The sequence below is a fragment of the Suncus etruscus genome, chromosome 3, assembly GCF_024139225.1.
Source record: "Suncus etruscus isolate mSunEtr1 chromosome 3, mSunEtr1.pri.cur, whole genome shotgun sequence".
Classification (NCBI taxonomy): domain Eukaryota; kingdom Metazoa; phylum Chordata; class Mammalia; order Eulipotyphla; family Soricidae; genus Suncus; species Suncus etruscus.
Genome location: NC_064850.1, coordinates 125,806,600 through 125,826,925, shown reverse-complemented (window position 1 = coordinate 125,826,925; position 20,326 = coordinate 125,806,600).

The window sequence follows — 20,326 nt, the reverse complement described above, 5'->3', positions numbered from 1 at the left end:
ATTTACTATCACCAAGAATAGAACAACAATTCTACTATCCCATCTTTGACTTTGTCTTCGACAAAATTAACTTTTGATGGCAAGGTAGTGTTTTAGAATTCTCCTATTGTATAGGACTTCACTTCTTAAATATAATATATTTATTTAAATATCTAGCCCAATATCACTAGGATTTGTTTCTAAATTCTCATGCCTATAAACTCAGACAAAATTCTCTCATGGAAAATATTCAACAGGTGCAAGATTATTTGATATCAATCTTACTTTTGACTATGTTAATATTGCTGTAGGAAAACATTGCAAAAAAAAGTCCCTCACCAGAGAGAGTGATAAGATCCTTACTAGATCATTTCTGCTGTCTCAGATGTCTTGTATCACTTTCTTTAACCCAAAAGAATATATATCTTTTCTAATATATTTCATGCACAGTTCTTTGTTCAACTGTATGTAAAATTCTAACAACATATATGGAAATAATAAATAAATAAAATGCCTAAAGACATGAATATTTATGTATTTAGTGAATTTAAAAATGTGCTTTTTAAAACATGGTTAGTAATAAACACTTTATTTTTATTGGGTTTTTTTTTTTTTGGTTTTTGTTTTTTTGGGGGGTCACACCTGAAAGTCAGTGCTCAGGGATTACTCTTGGCTTTGTGCTCAGAAATCTTTCCTGGGGACTGAAGTGGTGGCACAAGCGGTAAGGCATTTGCCTTGCGCTCTCTAACCTAGAAAGGGCTATGGTTCCATCGCCTGGTGTCCCATATGGTCCTCCAAGCCAGGAGCGATTTCTGAGCACATATCCAGGAGTAACCCCTGAGTGTCATCAGCTGTGCCCCCGCCAAAAAAAAAAAAAAGAAAAGAAAGAGAGAAAGAAAGAAAGAAAGAAAGAAAGAAAGAAAGAAAGAAAGAAAGAAAGAAAGAAAGAAAGAAAGAAAGAAAGAAAGAAAGAAAGAAAGAAAGAAAGAAAGAAAGAAAGAAAGAAGAAATAAAGAGAGAGAGAAAGAGAGAGAAATGAAAGAAAGAAAGAAAGAGAGAGAAAGAAAGAAAGAGAGAAAGAAAGAAAGAAAGAAAGAGAGAAAGAAAGAAAGAAAAGGAGAGAAGAAAAGAAAGAAAGAGAGAGAGAAAGAAAAGAAAGAAGGAAGAAAAAGAAACAAAGAAAGAAACAAAGAAAAAGAAAAAGAAAGAAAGAAAGAAAGAGAGAGAGAAAGAAAGAAAAGAAAGAAGGAAGAAAAAGAAACAAAGAAAGAAACAAAGAAAAAGAAAAAGAAAGAAAGAGAGAGAGAAAGAAAAGAAAGAAGGAAGAAAAAGAAACAAAGAAAGAAACAAAGAAAAAGAAAAAAAGAAAGAAAGAAAGAAAGAAAGAAAGAAAGAAAGAAAGAAAGAAAGAAAGAAAGAAAGAAAGAAAGAAAGAAAGAAAGAAAGAGAGAGAGAGAGAGAAAGAGGGAGGGAGGGAGGAGGAAGAAGGAAGGAAGGAAGGAAGGAAGGAAGGAAGAGAAAGAAAGAAAGAAAGAAAGAAAGAAAGAAAGAAAGAAAGAAAGAAAGAAAGAAAGAAAGAAAGAAAGAAAGAAAGAAAGAAAGAAAGAAAGAAAGAAAGAAAGAAAGAAAGAAAGAAAAAGAAAAGAAGGAAGGAAGGAAAGGAAGGAAGAAAGAAAGGAAGGAAGAAAGGAAGGAAGGAAGGAAGGAAGGAAGGAAGGAAAGAGAGAGAGAGGAAAGAAAGAAAGAAAGAAAGAAAGAAAGAAAGAAAGAAAGAAAGAAAGAAAGAAAGAAAGAAAGAAAGAAAGAAAGAAAGAAAGAAAGAAAGAAAGAAAGAAAGAAAGGAAAGAAAGAAAGAAAGAAAAAAGAAAAGAAAAGAAAAGAAAAGGAAAAGAAAAGAAAAGAAAAGAAAGGAAAGGAAAAGAAAAGAAAAAGAAAAATCTTTCCTGGCAGACATGGGGACCATGTGGAATGCCAAGCTTCGAGCCACCATCTGTCCTGGATCGGCTTCATGCAAGGCAAATGTCCTACTGCTGTGCTATTTCTACTGTCCCTTATTTTTATTTTTAAAAACCAAATTTGTGATTTAGACGTGAAATTCCCTGTCTATAAAGGAGATATTTTATGGAACCCAAATCATCATTTACTAAGTATATAAATACATTTGTATGCATGTGTTAGTTGGAGAGAGGACAAAATTACAGCAAGAAGGGGCTCTTTTTGCCAATGACCTTTCTTTCTAGAACATTAGAGAATTTATTATGAGCTACTACAAGAACACAGTTTTTCTTTTATAGGCTCCACTTTCGAGTCCATAAGTATTCATTCAATGAGAAAGAAACGTCAGATAGAGTTCCAATTTAATTTTCCCACTCAAGATATGCAGTGAAGTTAATTAAAATCATATAATCTTAGAGCCAAAAGGATCCTTAGAGATTGGCTAATCCTGTCTCTCATTTATGCATATGGAAATGGGTTTCGCAGTCTTGCTAAGGTCAAACACACTCAAAGAACACATAGAAGTCTGATAATAAAACACAAATTAAACTAAGAAACTTAATGGCATTATTAATTTATTTAATTTATTTACTTGTGAATATGTATAAGGAAATATTAAAGCCCTTGAAAATAATTTTCCTTAGGACTTGGGTCTGGTAAATTTAGTGAGTCAAAAGAAATCCATCTCATACTTTAGAGTTGTGTTTGTTATACAAAGGCACTACTGCATATTTTTATAAGACATTATTTGGAGAAAAGATAAATGCTATTTGCTTCAAACTTTCCAGTGTACATGTTGAAAAATAGCTTTTTGCTAAAAGAAATATTCTTATATAATTCTGATACACTACATTTTAAATTTTCAACTAAAACCAGTTTTTGATTTATAATCATTTTAAATACCTCAATTTGGTTTTATAATTAACATTAAAATGCTGTTTTTGAAATAAAAGGTAAAAATACTGCATAAAAATAAATTGATTTATAGTAAAATGATTCAAGTTTATGTCATGATCTAACAGTCCTGGACGCCCCTTTAATATTGGTGACTCATTAAATGTACTTACTTTCCTTAGCATCACAATATCAGTTAGTCTTATGCTTAATTTTCTTTTCTTTCTTTCTTTTTTTTTTTTTGTTTATGGGCCACACCCGGTGATGCTCAGTGGTTACTCCTGGCTATGTGCTCAGAAGTTGCTCCTATCTTGGAGGACCATATGGGACGCTGGGGGATCGAACCATGGTCCGTCCTAGGCTAGTGCTGGCAAGGCAGACACCTTACCTCTAGCATGCTTAATTTTCTTTATTGAAAAAGTATCAGAGCAAAAGAATCCTATCCTAATTAATGGTAAAACACCTGTTTATATATATTAATATATATATTTAGAAAAAATATATATTTAAATATAAATATTATAAATGCTATATATTTATATTCATGTAATATATGTCCACATAGAGATATATAGTCTACTACATGGACAATAACTTGATTGCTTTTGTGTGCAAAACCTGGTTGTTCTCAGGTTTTTCCCCTAACTCTGTGTTCAGTGTTCACAACTGACCATGTTTCTGGTTATATATGCATTTCTGAGGATTGAACTTGAATGTTTCACATACAATGCAAGTGCATCATCTGCTGTGTTCCTTGGCCACTTGATCCATTACTGAGACATCGGTTCTTTGTACTATAGCCTGGTTTACTCAAATACGAGTGTTACAATGATTTTATATGGGTTTAGAATTTTGAAGATGGGAAGAAGGTTTTTTAAATAATAAAGAAAAGTTGGGTAGGATGAATAGCTCTGTGCCTTAGACTTGAGTTCTTCAGTAGTTACTGAGATATATTAGTAGGATAATTTTGTTATGATTATAGATAGTCAAGTATTTAATAATAAAAGTTCTTTTTACTCGTTTTATGAACATCCAGAATATTACATGTGAAATTATATAACAAATAGTAGTGTCATGTATCTATGTTTATTATTTCTGTAAAAATATATGTGTATGCATACAGGTTACATTTATGCAACTGTTTAACATTTTATGACAAAAGTATTATTATTTTTAAACTAAACAAATTTTTCTAGAATTTAAAATAAATTATGCCTGTATATAAAAGCCCATTCTAAAATTAAGCATCATTGTTCTTATTCCACAAAATGTATTATAAAACTACTGATTACAAAGTATTTATAGAAAAGAATAAAATCAGTCAATAAAATTTTAATTGTACGGGGCCGGTGAGGTGGCACTAGAGGTAAGGTGTCTGCCTTGCAAGCGCTAGCCAAGGAAGGACCATGGTTCGATCCCCCGGCGTCCCATATTGTCCCCCAAGCCAGGGGCAATTTCTGAGCGCTTAGCCAGGATTAACCCCTGAGCATCAAATGGATGTGGCCCAAAAACAAAAAAAAAGAAAAGAAAAAGAAAAAAAGAAAAAAAGAAAAATTTTAATTGTACGGGCTTTATAGAATTTCCATTTCAGCATTGAGAGAATAAATAGAATGACCAAATGTAATGTAATTTGTGACACTTAAGGACTGAATCTTATCATTAAAATGGAGAAGCAGAGTAGGACAAGGAGTTGGGCAGGAACTTTGGGGATATAACAAACTCAAGGATAAAGATATCACATAAAGAATATCACATGAAGGGTTATAAGAGTTGGGAGCTCAGTGCAACCAACTTGCTCAGGGAATGAAAGTTCCAAGTTCTGTGGTTCAGATAAGGAGGTTCAGGATACAGAGAAAAACGATAAGACCAAGGGTTCAATGAGGATAGATAAAGGGAGCAACTTAGGATATGGAAATTTTCTTTTTTGCTTTCTCATTAAACAGCTGATTAGTAACAGTTGTAATATTTAATGGCCTATAAAGTTTTCCAGAATTGCATATGTCCATGTGAACAGACTACAAGTAAGCCAAAGGGGAAATAGGAAGATTAGAACAAAGACAATTTTTAGTGAGAAGTCTAAAACATTTTATATGGATTCTGATCTAATTGGAAGACAGTCTTTTTTTAAAATATATATTTTATTTAAACAACTTGATTACATACTTAATTGTGTTTAGGTTTCAGTAATGTAAAGAAAACCACCCATCACCAGTGCAACATTCCCATCTTCGATGTCCCAAATCTCCCTCCTCCCCACCCTACCCCACCTGTACTCTAGACAGGTTTTCTATTTCCCTCATATATTCTCATTGTTAGGATAGTTCAAAATGTAGTTATTTCTTTAACTAAACATATCCCTGTTAGTGCTGAGCTTTATGAGGTGGGTTGTAACTTCCAGCCCTCCTCTCTTTTATGTCTGAAAATTATTATTGCAAGAATGTCTTTGATTTTTATTAAAACCCATAAATGATGAGACCATTCTGTGTTTTTCTCTCTCACTCTGACTCATTTCACTCATCATAACAGATTTCATGTACATCCATGTATAGGAAAATTTCATGACTTCATCTCTCCTGACAGCTGCATAATATTCCATTGTGTATATGTACCAGAGTTTCTTTAGCCATACATCTGTTGAAGGGTATCTTGGCTGTTTCCAGAGTCTTGCTATGGTAAATAGTGCTGCAATAAATATAAGTGTAAGGAAGGGATTTTTGTATTGTATTTTTGTGTTCCTAGGGTATATTCCTAGGAGTGGTATAGCTGGATCATATGGGAGCTCAATTTAAAGTTTTTGGAAGAATCTCCATATTCCTTTCCATAAAGGTTGAATTAGACAGCATTCCCACCAGCAGTGGATAAGAGTTTCTTTCTCTCCACATCCCTGCCAACACTGCTTGTTCTCATTATTTGTGATATGTGCCAATCTCTGGGGTGTGAGGTGGTACCTCATAGTTGTTTTGATTTGCATCTCCCTGATGATTAGTGATGTTGAGCATTTTTTCATGTGTCTTTTGGCCATTTGTATTTCTTCTTTGTCAAAGTGTCTGTCCATTTCTTCTCCCCATTTTTTGATGGAATTAGATATTTTTTCTTGTAAAGTCTGTCAGTTCCTTGTATAAATTTGCAGATTAGACCCATATCTGATGGGTACTGGGTGAATAGTTTCTCCCACTTAGTGGGAGGCTCTTGTGTCCTGGGCACTATTTCCTTTGAGGTACAGAAGCTTCTCAGCTTAATATATTCCCATCTGTTAATCTCTGCTTTCACTTGCTTGGAGAGTGCAGTTTCCTCCTTGAAAATGCCTGTAGTCTCAATGTCCTGGAGTGTTTTGCCTACGTGCAGTTCTATATATCTTATGGTTTCGGGTCTGATATCGAGGTCTTTATCCGTTTGGATTTTACCTTTGTACATGATGTTAACTGAGGGTCTAAGTTCAACTTTTTTGCAAGTGGCTAGCAGTTGTGCCAACACCACTTGTTGAAGAGGCTTTCTTTGCTCCATTTAGGATTTATTGCTCCTTTAACAAAAATTAGGTAATTGTATGTCTGGGGAACATTCTCTGAGTATTCAAGCCTATTACACTGATCTGAGGTCCTGTCTTTATTCCAATACTATGCTGTTTTGATAATATCGATTTGTAGTAAAGTTTAAAGTTGGGAAAAGTAATTTCTCCCATATTCTTTTTCTCAATGATTGCTCTAGCTATTCTAGGGTGATTATTGTTCCAAATGAATTTCAAAAGTGCCTGATCCACTTCTTTGAAGAATATCATGGGTATCTTTAGAGGGATCACATTAAATCTGTACAGTGCTTTGGGAAGTATTGTCATTTAGATGATGTTAATCCTGCCAATCCATGAGCAGGGTATGTGCTTCCATTTCCCCGTGTCCTCTCTTATTTCTTGGAGCAAAGTTTTATAGTTTTCTTTGTATAGGTCCTTCACATTTTTAGTCAAGTTGATTCCAAGATATTTGAGTTTGTGTGGCACTATTGTGAATGGGGTTGTTTTCTTAATGTCCATTTCTTCCCTATTATTATTGGTGTATAGAAAGGCCATTGATTTTTGTGTGTTAATTTTGTAACCTGCCAACTTGCTATATGAGTCTATTGTTTCTAGAAGCTTTTTGGTAGAGTCTTTAGGGTTTTCTAAGTAAAGTATCATGCCATCTGCAAGCAGCGAGAGCTTGACTTCTTCCTTTCTTATCTGGATTTTCTTGATATCTTTTTCTTGCCTAATTGCTATAGCAAGGTCTTGCAGTGCTATGTTGAATAGGAGTGGTAAGTGAGGACAGCCTTGTCTTGTGCCAGAATTTAGAGGAAGGCTTTTAGTTTTTCTCCATTGAGGACAATATTTGCCTCTGGCTTGTGGTAGATGGCCTTAACTATATTGAGAAAGGTTCCTTCCATTCCCATCTTGCTGAGAGTTTTGATCAAGATTGGGTGTTGGACCTTATCAAATGCTTTTTTTTGCGTCTGTTGATATGATCATGTGATTTTTATTTTTCTTGTTGTTGATATTATGTATTATGTTGATAGATTTATGGATATTAAACCAGCCTTGCATTCCTGGGGTGAAACCTACTTGATCATAGTGGATGATCTTCTTAATGAGGCTTTGAATCCTATTTGCCACGATTTTGTTGAGGATCTTTGCATCTGTGTTCATCAGCGTTATTGGTTTGTATTTTCTTTTTTTGTAGCATCTCTGTCTGGTTTATGTATCAAGGTGATTTGGCTTCATAAAAGCTATTTGGAAGTGTTCCTGTTTCTTCGATTTCATGAAAGAGTCTTGCCAGGATTGGTAGTAGTTCCTCTTGAAAGTTTTGAAAGAATTCATTAGTAAATCCATCTGGGCCTGGGCTTTTGTTTTGGGGCAGACATTTGATCACCATTTTAATTTCCTCAAAAATGATGGGGGTGTTTAGATATGCTACATCCTTTTCATTCAACCGTGGAAGACTATAAGAGTCCAAGAATTTATCCATTTCTTCTAGGTTCTCATTTTTAGTGGCATAGATTCTCAAAGTAGTTTTTGATTACCCTTTGAATCTCTGCCATATCAGTAGTGATCTCTCCTTTTTCATTCCTAATACGAGTTATCAAGTTTCTCTCTCTCTCTTTCTTTGTTAGTTTTGCCAGTGTTCTATCAATCTTGTTTATTTTTTCAAAGAACAAACTTCTGCTTTCGTTGATCTTTTGGATTGTTTTTTGGGTTTCCACTTCATTGATTTCTACGCTCAGCTTTGTTATTTCCTTCTGTCTCCCTGTTTTTGGTTCCTTTTGTCAGCACTTTCTAATTCTATGAGCTGTGTCATTAAGCTGTTCTGGTATGCCCCTTTCGTCTTTCCTGATGTGTGCTTGCAAAGCTATAAATTTTCCTCCTAGTACTGCTTTTGCTGTGTCCCATAGGTTCTGGTAGTGTGTATCCATTTTTATTTATTTCTAGCAAGGTTTTGATTTCCTTTTTGATCTCATCTAGGACCCACTGGGTATTCAGTATTAGACTGTTTAACTTCCAGGTATTAAAATTTTTCTTCTATGTCCCTTTGTAGTTCACATATAATTTTAGGGCCTTGTTGTCAGTGAAGGTAGCCTGCAAAATATCTATCCTCTTATATTATGGAGGTATGTTTTATGTGCTAGCATGTAGTCTATCCTGGAGAATGTCCCATGTACAGTCTTGATTTGCTTTCAGATCAGTCTTAAATACATTAATTAAAGAAAGGAGATGTTATGATGAATATATAGCAACTTCTTGAACCATCATGCTGTGAATAGTTATCTGTGACCCCATCAAAATAAAGTATTTTTAATAACTCAAATGAATTATATGTAATCAAATTTCTATAAAAATAATAATGTAATTACAATACTTCTTACTTCACTTGGCTTGATTGTCACAAAAATAGCATTCATATTTAAATAATCTTAAACATGTATTGGCACTGTAAATTCAGCTTTTCGAGCATGCCTTTTCAAAGCCTATTTGCTGTGATTCAATGACTTCATTTTAAGTCTATTTAATGAATAAATTAATGAGTACCATTTATTCCCATGTGAAAGTCCTTTATTGTATGTCCTATTTCTGAAGATGTAGGGTAATTTCAATGACTACATGAGTGATTCAGTATCACGTATTTTATATTATCACATGAATGGACCCCAAACAGTATAAACACTAGAAATGTTGCATCTGCTGACATATGAAAACAGTATGGTAATTCAAAATTGTTCAACACGAAGTCATTTTTAAAGATGATACTGCATATATGTTTGGCTACTTAAAATCTAAAAATAAGCTTCCATTAATCACAGGAAATATAGTAGATATCAAAAAATCATAAATAAATTTCAGGATCCAAACAATAATATGGCTTTATCTTTTTCCCTTAAAACAGGTGTAAATACTTAGTCCAGGGCTCTGAAATCCCCCCACACCAGGTGGGTCTTCAGGGCCACGCCTGGGTAATCGGGCCCTGGGGGGTGGGGAGGGAGAGAAATTCCTTCGTATGCATCCACAAACTACAGAACCACATGGGGGCTAGCGCCCCCATGCACACTGCTTGTATTAATAGTATTCCTTATCCTTATGTTATGTTTTGCGTATTCAGAATGTCCATTTTGTATTCTGCCCTTTCCCACACCCCTACAAAGCTTATTTTTACTCCTTAACTCTCTCACCCCCCAAACAACACTAACCCACATTACTCTTTTTAACTTCAGTACTGCACAATCTTAATCACAGACCAAAGCCATGCATTGTGTGTAACAACTCCAAACTGTTTCAAGGGACATAAAATGGACACGTATTTCTTTCAACTATTTTGTGTTTTTTCTCTGACAGCTATAAGTCTTACTAAATATTCTCTTATACAGTTACGATTCTAACAGCATTTTATCTTCTCTTTATGAGCTGTTCAACAAGAAATTTTGGTGAAAGAGTCCCCCAGTTTAATGCTTATGATTGAACCATGTCATGGGGATTGTTGGACTTGTTCTTATGGCTCCCATATGTGCCAATAACACAACGTGGCATTGATCCTTTTTTGCATAGGCACATTAAAATGGGAAAATACTATACATATAAATAAGATCTTATATAATAGAGATTGGAACACACAAATCTTGTGGTGCAAAGGGACCTTACACCCTGAACATTGACATAACGACCTGGCACAGGCCTCTGAAGAAAGGGCATCTTCCATTCACCCCTGAACTTGGGAAGCCATCCATGAAACATCCAGGTTTGTCTATAACATCACCTGGAAGCAATCCTCTACTACGGAAGACCCTACCACTGCTCAGACATCGACCTGCTCAAAAGAGACTTCCCTTAACACTGAGGGGACTTAACAACAACAATGACCTGCTTATAGGACAGGGCTTCCTGCATTGCCCTTTAATGGTGAGGTAAAACGAGAGGACGCTCCACATCCTGACTTCAATGTAAGATATGCAGATTCCAGGATCTTTAATACAGAAACATGATACCAACAACAAAAACTGTGTGAAAAATAAAAGTGTGTTGGCACTACAGACAATGTCTTGGATTGGACGATCTAGCTTGCCTGGAGCCTAGTTGGTCTTATGCCAGGAAACTTGAGGGGTAGGGTCTCTTTGTATTTAGGCCAAGGTTATTCCTTTCCATATCCCTCATATTTTGGTGGGCCTATGCAAACAACAATTGCCACACTAACACCGTTTTTACTGTGCTCCTTTGACTCTAATCCTTAAAAAAAAAAAAAACACTTAAAATTTGAGGTTAACTTAAGCTAATATGCATGTACATGGAAATGTAAAAATACTATGCCTCTAATATTCAAGGAGTTATGTAAGTTTTATGGCTTTAGATTGCCTTGTGTGCTGTTAAGAAATATTATAATGTGTTACAATCTGGGGACTTGAGGGACAAAGTAATTGTACATGGATTCTGTTTTATTTATCTTAATGTTCTTTGGCTGAAAGTTTAAAGTTAAGATATCAGCAAGGGGACTTCTTCTGAGAATTATGTTATGGGTGATTGTCCTTCCACTGTAACTTTACCTTGTCCTCTTTCTTTGCATCTTTTTTCTTATAATTAAAAATAAAAAATTTTAAAAAAAGAAAGCGGAAAAGGAAGGAAAACATAAAAATAATACAAAAAAAATCAAACCCTAAAGACACAAAACAAAAACAAAAACAAAACCGACTTCTCTTTTAACACACACCAAATGAAATTAAAAATCATAAGAGAAAAATAGTAGAACCCTCAAAGTTTAACAGTAGATGTTTAATAAAGCTAGACTTTGTAGTGCCCCCACCCCAAAAAAAAACAGGTATAAATATCTGGGATAGCTACAATACTAAGTAGATTAAAGCTGTAATTGTTGTTACTCCTTGATTCAATGATATACTTTGAGTCGATGACTGTAGGTCTATAGATCTTTCTGCAAACAATGGAGGGAGGTCAATTCCCTTGATTTCTGCTCACTGACACAACTCCAGTGAATTTATTGTGTAAAATGCTGACATATCTGTCTCTTTTACTACACTACCTGTAGGATTTGGGATTCTATTTAATTGACTTGATGTATTTAAACATAATTTATGTCATATCAGTTTGGAACAACTGCTCAGTAGGGATTTGGCAGGAAGTATAGACACTGCTGGAATTCCTGAGCAGCATAACTTGAGGGACACTGACCATGAAAGAACACCTTCTAGTACAATGACAGCACATCTTACAGGAGGGACTGGAGTGAGCTGCACACACACACACACACACACACACACACACACACACACACACACACACACACACATATATACACACACAGGATTTTCAGCTACGCACACTAAACTTGGTCCTGCTGTTGATAAATCAAATAAATAATTGCATACAAGTGTGATTCCTATATAATAATATATAATATATAATAATCGCATACAAGATGCATTCCTATAACTTTATAGATTTAGGTTGGATCATGACTAATGTAGAAAGAACATCTAATTTTTAAAAACTGTTTATCTATGATGCAAAATAAATATAGTTAATTTTGTCACAGTGACTGAATGTCTTTTGTAGAAAATTTGAATAGTTGGGATAATTCATCACCTTAGTGCAATAAGACATTTAATTTAGACATAAAGTAAAACATTGGTTGAGACAGTGTAAAATGTGCACTGTAGTGACAAGTTACCATAGTAGATCTCTTTCTGCAAATGAACTTATTTCCCCCCACAAAAATAAAGACTTCACTTTCCTTCAGTTACCAAGGATATGATAAATTACAAGGAAAATTCTACTAGTGAATGTAAATATAAGTCTTCTAAAAATGTTGCATACTACAGCTATAAACTAGGTAAAGAATTGACATTTTACTGACCATAGATGCTATAAAAACTGTATATTTTGTTTTAAGTGAGCCAATAATCAATATCAATTGCTCCTATTATTGTGATAATCTCTCAGAACTTGCTTTATACTAGGATATTTAATTGTATTATGTCCTTTAATTTTTAGCCAGTCTAGAAATTAGATGTGTCTTTTCTGTTGGGCAGATGATAAAGAATCAAGAAAATTCAACAATAATTAGATATTTTTAGTTATTAAAATGAAAATAAGTTATGAGCTATATGTCAATTTTATTTGCTACTAAAGAAACAAAACAATTAAAATATATAACTTGCTTTGAATTTTATTACAACAAAACATTTGTAAAGAAATTTAGAGAAACTTATTCAGTGTACCAATGAAATTATGGGTAATATAAATTGTATGTTCTCAATACATGACACAATTATTAGCAATCTTAAGGAATTTTTTCAAAATGTTAGAAAGGATATGAATACTGTATTCAGTTTAAACAGTCAAATTAAAGGAAGTATCTGTTGGAAACAAAATTGCTACAAACATCAAGAGAAAAAATGTATAATAATAGAGCAGACCCTTTCTCCTTCCTCTCTCTCTCCTTTCCCTCTCTTCCTCTCCCTCTTTCTCTCTCTCTCTTTCCCTCCCTATCCTTTTCTTCCTCTCTCCCTCCCTCTCTTCCTCTCTCCTGCTCTCTCCCTCCCCTTCTCCCTCTCTTCCTCTCCCTGTCATTCCTTTCTTTCTCTCTCCCCCCTCTTTCTCCCTCCCTGTCCCTCTCCTCCTCCTCTCTCTCTCCTTCCTTCTCTCTCATCCCTCTCTCTTTCTCCCTCTCTCTCCCTCTTTCTCTCCCTGTCATTCCTTTCTCTCTCTCTCCCTTTCTCCCTCCCTGTTCCTCTCCTCCTCTCACTTTCCCTCTCTCTCCTCCCTCTCCCTCTCCCTGTCATTCCTTTCTCTCTCCCTCTTTCTCCCTCCTTGTCCCTCTCCTCCTCTCTCCTTCCCTCTCTCTCCTCCCTCTCCCTCTCCCTGTCATTCCTTTCTCTCTCTTCCTCTTTCTCCCTCCCTTCTTGTCCCTCTCCTCCTCTCTCCTTCCCCCCTCTCCTTTCTCTCCCTCTCCCTGTCATTCCTTTCTCTCTCTCCCTCTTTCTCCCTCCCTGTCCCTCTCCTCCTCTCTCTCCTTCCCTCTCTCTCCTCCCTCTCTCTCCCTCTCTCTCTCCTCCTCTTCTCTCTCCTTCCCTCTCTCTCCTCCCTCTCTCTCTCCCTCTCTCTATCACTCTCTCTCTCCCTCTCCCTACCTCTCCCTCTTTCTCCTTCTCCTCCTCCTTTCTCTCTTCTTTCCTCTCTCTCTCCTCCCTCTTCCTTCATCTCTCTCCCTCTTACTCCTTTCTTCTTCCCCCCTCTCCCCCCTCTCCCTCTAACTCCCTCCCCCCTCTCTCCACTCTAAAAAAAATAATAGAGCAGAAAATCCTACAGAAAGCTGATTTATTTAGAAAATACACATACATAAACACACTATCTACCAGGTACTTTATGGTCTCAGACTAGGTCAAGGCAAATAAAAAAGGAAGAAAAAATAAGGTCAGGTGTCAGGAGGAAGGCAAGGTAAAACAAGTGAGAATGTGCAGGCTGAGATCAGAAAACAAAGATTGCATTTGTGTGTATGTTTGTGTGTGAGAGAAAATATAAATAACGAAGCCATAGAGAGCACTGTGCTATTAATATCTTTTTCCCAAATATGTTAAACATCTGATACAAATTACTCCAGATTGTGAGCACAGGCCTTGTACGTGTGAGGCTCAAGTTGCATCCCCAGCACTGCTGCTGTCATCTTCCATCCAGCACTTTGCTGAGTTTCAAGTCATCCCTGGATTCATGGGCTAAATAGATTGCCTCACTCACTTTCATCCTGAATGTCTTCCATGGCCAATGAGCACTGTTTGGGAGATACATCTCCAAACATTCCCAGAGTAAACTTAGCAAACTAACCAACAAAATAAGGGAGAGAGGAAGTTGACTATTCTTAAAAGCTAATTTAATAATTAAAAAAAAAGTGTTTAAATTGTACAGGAAATCACAGGGAATTAAAAGAAAAGTACCAGGGCAAATACTTAAGTCCTAACAAGCTTAACCTGGAGAAGAGGATAGACTCTTTCTACCTTACTCAGAAAAAGCACCATAAAAAAAACCATAGTCTAATTGACCCTTAAATAAAAATGTAAGGAAATCAACACAATGATATAACTAATATATGAAAATGATCCTATATTGTATCAAGTTTTATATTTTTATTAGGACACTCTTGGTGATGCTCAGGGACCACTCCTCTATCCCCTGGTAGCTCTCCTGATAGTGCTCAAGAGAACATATCACAGAGGAGATCAAAAAGGGCCTCCTGCCTGCAGAGCTCATCCTACCCTGTTAAACTATCCCTCTAGACTCCAAATTAAAATTAAAAGTGAAAATATTTCAACATTGTAACAGTTATTACCTAATTACTAGAATAAATATCAAAGAAAAAATCTTATAGTCATTCAAATAAAGGCAAAAATTTACAATGCCCAATATTCATGAATTAGGGATAGGCAGAAACTGTCCCCTCCTAGTAAATTGCTATTGCTTGTGAAACAGTTGGGTGTTATTTTTAAACTTAGAAGAAATGTAGCACAAGTTCCAAATTCTATTAAGTCATAGTATCAATTCTGTTTAATGACATATTTTTGATTTGGGGTCACACTTGTGCTTATGGGTTACTTTTGGCTCTGGCAGGAAACACATTGGTTACCAGAGATCAAATCCAGCTTGTCAGTATGCAAGACAAATACCTAACCCACTGTACTCTTTCTACAGCCCCTGTTTCTTCTTGTAATTAATTTTATGTTCAGAAAAATGATTAATATTTAAATATCATGTGGTATATTTATATAATATTTTATTGAAACTAGAAAACAATTTATGGATTATAGAATAAGTGACAAATATTATAGCAAAATTATTTTACTATCTTAGAAAAATACAATATAATACAAAATACATAGTAAGTTCTCTGAAAACATTACATCAAGAAAGTACTTCATACTTTTTGCATACTATCAATATGTTTCTACTATTAATTTACCTGAACCAAATTAATTTTGATGTTAGGTATCATTGATGCACTTCACCATTGCAAACTTATAATAACATGAAAATACCCAACTTACATAAACATGTGTGTTCTATAAAAGAATACACATATAACAGAATTAGCTTGACAGAATATTATAGTTCAAGAATCTTCCAAAAGATATCATTTATGTCTATTTTACTAGATCCACTATTGATTCATTTCCTAAGTCCTTTGTTTGTAAAATAATTTTGATGAAGTATTTTGTTTACTCAGTGTTCTCTGGAAGGTCAAGGTAATATAAAGCCATCATTATTGCCTTTTGGGGATCGAGTATTATTTTTTTTGCTACTTCAGGTAGGCCCTTGGTGGCCCTGGTTAAAATTTTAATTAACTGGTAATTTTATAAAAAGAAACTGACAAGAATAACATAGTTTATTGTGTCTGAAGTATTTATAATGGACCTCACTTATTTTTGTAAATGAGAAATGTTCATTTACTTTTTTTACCAATTGATTTGATTTGATTTTTCGTCTCATTTATGGATTTGTTTTTTGTATGTGTTATGATTTACATGCTTATATCTAAGTTGAATTTGGACTTAACTTTGTTACCACTTAGATTTTTATTTTAATGATCATCACAACCTGTAGATTGGCTCTAAATAAGCAGAATGCCTCAAGAATAAACCATTCTGGTGATAATAACTTAATTGTAAAGTAAACAAAAACTGACATTTGACAACTTCTAATGTTTGATAATGTCCACTTGATATGTGTATTTTGATGTCTGTTCTCTGGAATGAAAATGTTTGAAATAATACATGAGAATATTTTTAAGGAAAGTAGAATTTATTATACATTTATTTACTCCCATAAATGTATACATGATATGTTTTGTTTGTGAGTATATTTTATAGCAGAATAAAAATACTCATTCAAAGAGATATGAATGACTCTTGATGTTTAATATAATTATTTTCCATTCTTTGTTTCTGATATTCTTTTTTGTTTGATTTTTTTTATTTTTAATTATGAGAACAAAGATGCACAGAAAGAGGACAAGGTAAAGTTACAATGGAAGGACAATCACCCATAAACAGAATTCTCAGAAGAAGTCCCCTTGCTGATATCTTAACTTTGAACTTTCAGCCAAAGAACATTAAGATAAAAAAAAAACAGAATCCTTGTACAATTACTTTGTCCCTCAAGTCCCCAGATTGTAACACATTATAATATTTCTTAACAGCACACAAGGCAATCTAAAGCCATAAAACTTACATAACTCCTTAAACATTAGAGGCATAGTATCTTTTTACATGTCCATGTACATGCATATTAGCTTAAGTTAACCTCAAATTTTAAGTGAGTTTTTTTTAAGGATTAGAGTCAAAGGAGCACAGTAAATATTCTTTTTTAACTGAACATAAATATATAGTCAATAATTTCATAAAATTAAATATAATTTAGAAAGGCAAAAAAGTAAAATAAAATTAAGTACAATTTTAACAAAACTCACAAAATATGTTATATTCTTGGAAATCTTACCTGAAACTTTAGAAGTTTGACTTGAAGTACAGCTCAGTTTTGCTAATCTTACTTTTCCATCTTATATGTGTCTTCACTTTTAATTTAATTGCAAGAATTAAGTGCAAAGGTAATCGAAATTTTTAAAGATTATTTTAATGGGACCAGAGCAGTGGTGCAGCCATAGGGCATTTGCCTTGCACGTGGCTGACCTAGGGCGTACCACAGTTTGATCCCCTGGAGTCCCAGTCCCATATGGTCTTCCAAGCCAGGAGCAATTTCTGAGCACAGATCCAGGAGTAACACCTGAGCATCACCGGGTGTAGCCCAAAAATAAAAAAAAATAAAGATAAATAATAAAGATTTTATATTATTAACACTTAAGCACAGTAAGAAATAAAACCTAAGTTTGTCCATGAATTAGTTGTATGGTTTCAAATTTTGGTTCAAATTTTGGTCATGATGTTCAGTATTTTAAAACATATTAATTCTCTTTATAAAACTTTGCTTCAAATTCTCACAGTAAATATACAAGCTTGAATATTTTAGCACTATTGAAAATAGCATTTAGTTGATGTTGTGTATTATGTTGATAGATTTATGGGTGTTAAACCATCCTTGCATTCCTGGGATGAAACCTACTTGATTGTAGTGGATGATCTTCTTAATGAGGTATTGAATCCTATTTGCCAGGATTTTGTTGAGGATCTTTGCATCTGCATTCATCAGCGATATTGGTCTGTAATCTTTTTTCATAGCATCTCTGTCTGGTTTAGATTTCAAGGGGATGTTGGCTTCATAAAAGTTATTCGGAAGTGTTCCCATTTTTTCAATTTCCTGAAAGAGTCTTGCCAGCAATGGTAGTAATTCCTTTTGGAAAGTTTGAAAGAATTCATTAGTGAATCCATCTGGGCCGGGGCTTTTGTTTTTGGCAGATATTTGATCACCATTTTAATTTCCTCAATAGTGATGGGAATGTTTAGGTATGCTACATCCTCTTCATTCAACTGTGGAAGATTATAAAAGTCTAAGAATTTATCCATTTCTTTCAGGTTCTCATTTTTAGTGGCATAGAGTTTCTCAAAGTAGTTTCTGATTACTCTTTGAATCTCTGCCATATCAGTAGTGATCTCTCCTTTCTCATTCCTAATACAAGTTATCAAGTTTCTCTCTCTATCCTTGTTAGTTTTGCCAGTGGTCTATCAATCTTGTTTATTTTTTCGAAGAACCAACTTCTACTTTTGTTGATATTTTGGATTGATTTTTGGGTTCCACTTCGTTGATTTCTGCTTTCAGCTTTGTTATTTTCTTCTGTCTCCCTAATTTTGGGTACTTTTGTTGAGCACTTTCTAATTCTATGAGCTGTGCCATTAAGCTGTTGAGGTAGGCCCCTTCTGCCTTCCTGATGTGTGCTTGCAAAGCTATAAATTTTCCTCTCAGTACTGCTTTGCTGTGTCCCATAAGTTCTGATAGTTTCTGTCTTTATTATTATTTGTTTCCAGTAAAGTTTTGATTTCCTCTTTGATTTCATCGCAAACCCTATATTTTAACATGAAAATTAGGGGTTAATCTTATACACTAAGTCGTCTTATAAGCTGCAAAATACAGTAATTGTTTTTTATTATCTAAAATGTATGTAATAGGAGGAATCAATGTTTATTTCTATCAAAACTAAGTAAAGTTTTAGACTTATTGGTTAAAACCTCTGGAAGTACTTGATTCACCACAAACATTGCCATGAACGGAATATTTGTTGTGTCTTTTCTGTTTGGTGGGGTGTCAAAACAGAAAAATATCTTTGGCAAGGCTCAGGGCTTACTCTTGGCTCTGGGCTCAGAGGTCACTCCAGGTGGCCTCTGGAACCATAAAGGATACAAGATTCAAACTTGGGTCAGTGCCCTAAAAGCAAGCTTTTTGTCTGCTCAATTGTCTCTCTAAGCCCACCAAGTCAGGCTTTTAGCACCAAAGTAATCCATATACTCAGCTAAATGTTGAAGTCTAAGCAGTAGGAGAAACAGAAATGTGAGAGAACAAGTGTATGTACATTAATTAACTTGTTTCACATCCTTTTTTTTAAACCTGGAAAAAGTTCCTTAAACTGTGCTGAAGTACAATACAGTGCTTTGCCAAGCTGATCACTAAATATTGATCACATCCGTTGAGTTCTTTCTGAAGATTTTTATTTTTCTGAATTTCTTAATTTCTGAATTTCTGAATTTAATTCTTAATTTTTTTAATTTCTATATAAGGGAAATAAAAAGCTTCAGAAACTAACATATATATGTATATATACATATTATTGCAGGTTGGAAGTAGTGTAGGTATTTTTGATTATGATATTAGTTTCAAGCCTAAAGTCCCAGTGAGACTCTATTTGGAGCCTTAAGCAAAAGAATCAAAACTCAGAGGCCTGCCAGGAGAATCAGCCCTAGGAGATGAGAGATGGATGCCCAGATGGGGCTTTCTCCTAATGAGAACAGGAGAGAGCAGAAAAGAGCTGTGCTTGTGGATACAGAGCAATGTAGTGTGTGTGTGTGTGTGTGTGTGTGTGTGTGTGTGTGTGTGTGTGTGTGTGTGTGTAGATGGGGAAATCTCACTGGCCTAGGGATGCTCATTCAAAGACCCTTTGTACTGCAGTTAAAGCTTTGTGAATTTTCCAAATTAAAACTTGAAATTATATGTTGGGGCCAGAAAGGTAATACAGTGCATAGGGTGCTCGCTTGCTTGCTTGCCTTTCACAGAGTCAACTAGGGTTTGAAACATGACATCCTATATGATTTCCCAAATGCACCAGGTGTGTTTCCAAGTATACCATAGCCCATGAACACTACCAGCTGTCCCCACTTTGAAAAGATAAATAAATAAACAACAAATAGTCTTCACTATATTTCTTTCAGATTATATTTTCTTTTTTTTTTTTTTTTTTTTTTTTTTTTTTTTAATATAATTTTTATTTTGATCATAGTGGCTTACATATTGTTGACAATAATATTTTAGGTACATATTTACATAAAATCAGGGGGGATTCCCATCCCCAAATTGTCCTCCCTACTCCCCCGTTTCCGTCTTACCTCCCATTTCCTCTTCCCTCACCCCCAGGGCGGCTAGAATATGTGGTCCCCTCTGTCTCTAACCAACTACTTAGTAGTCTTGCATCAGTTTGGTCTTGATGCCTCCCTTATTTCCCCCTCTAAGTAGGGGCAGGGGTAGCTAGTTCAAGTTGCGTGGTTTTGCCTGAAAAAGAGAAAATAAATAAACCGGGGTAAGAGTTTAATACCCCGAAAATGGGCAGAATCCTTCTAGAGGTTCTCATCATCGATTTGGGAAATGAAGGAGAAAAAGAAGTTGAAACACTCCACCAGTACCAAAAGAAGTGTCAAATATCCAGTGAGGACTCCAGCTATAACGATAAGCACCACAAAAAAACAGATAAAAAATAAACCAAAACAAACTAAAAACAAACACAAACAAACAAAA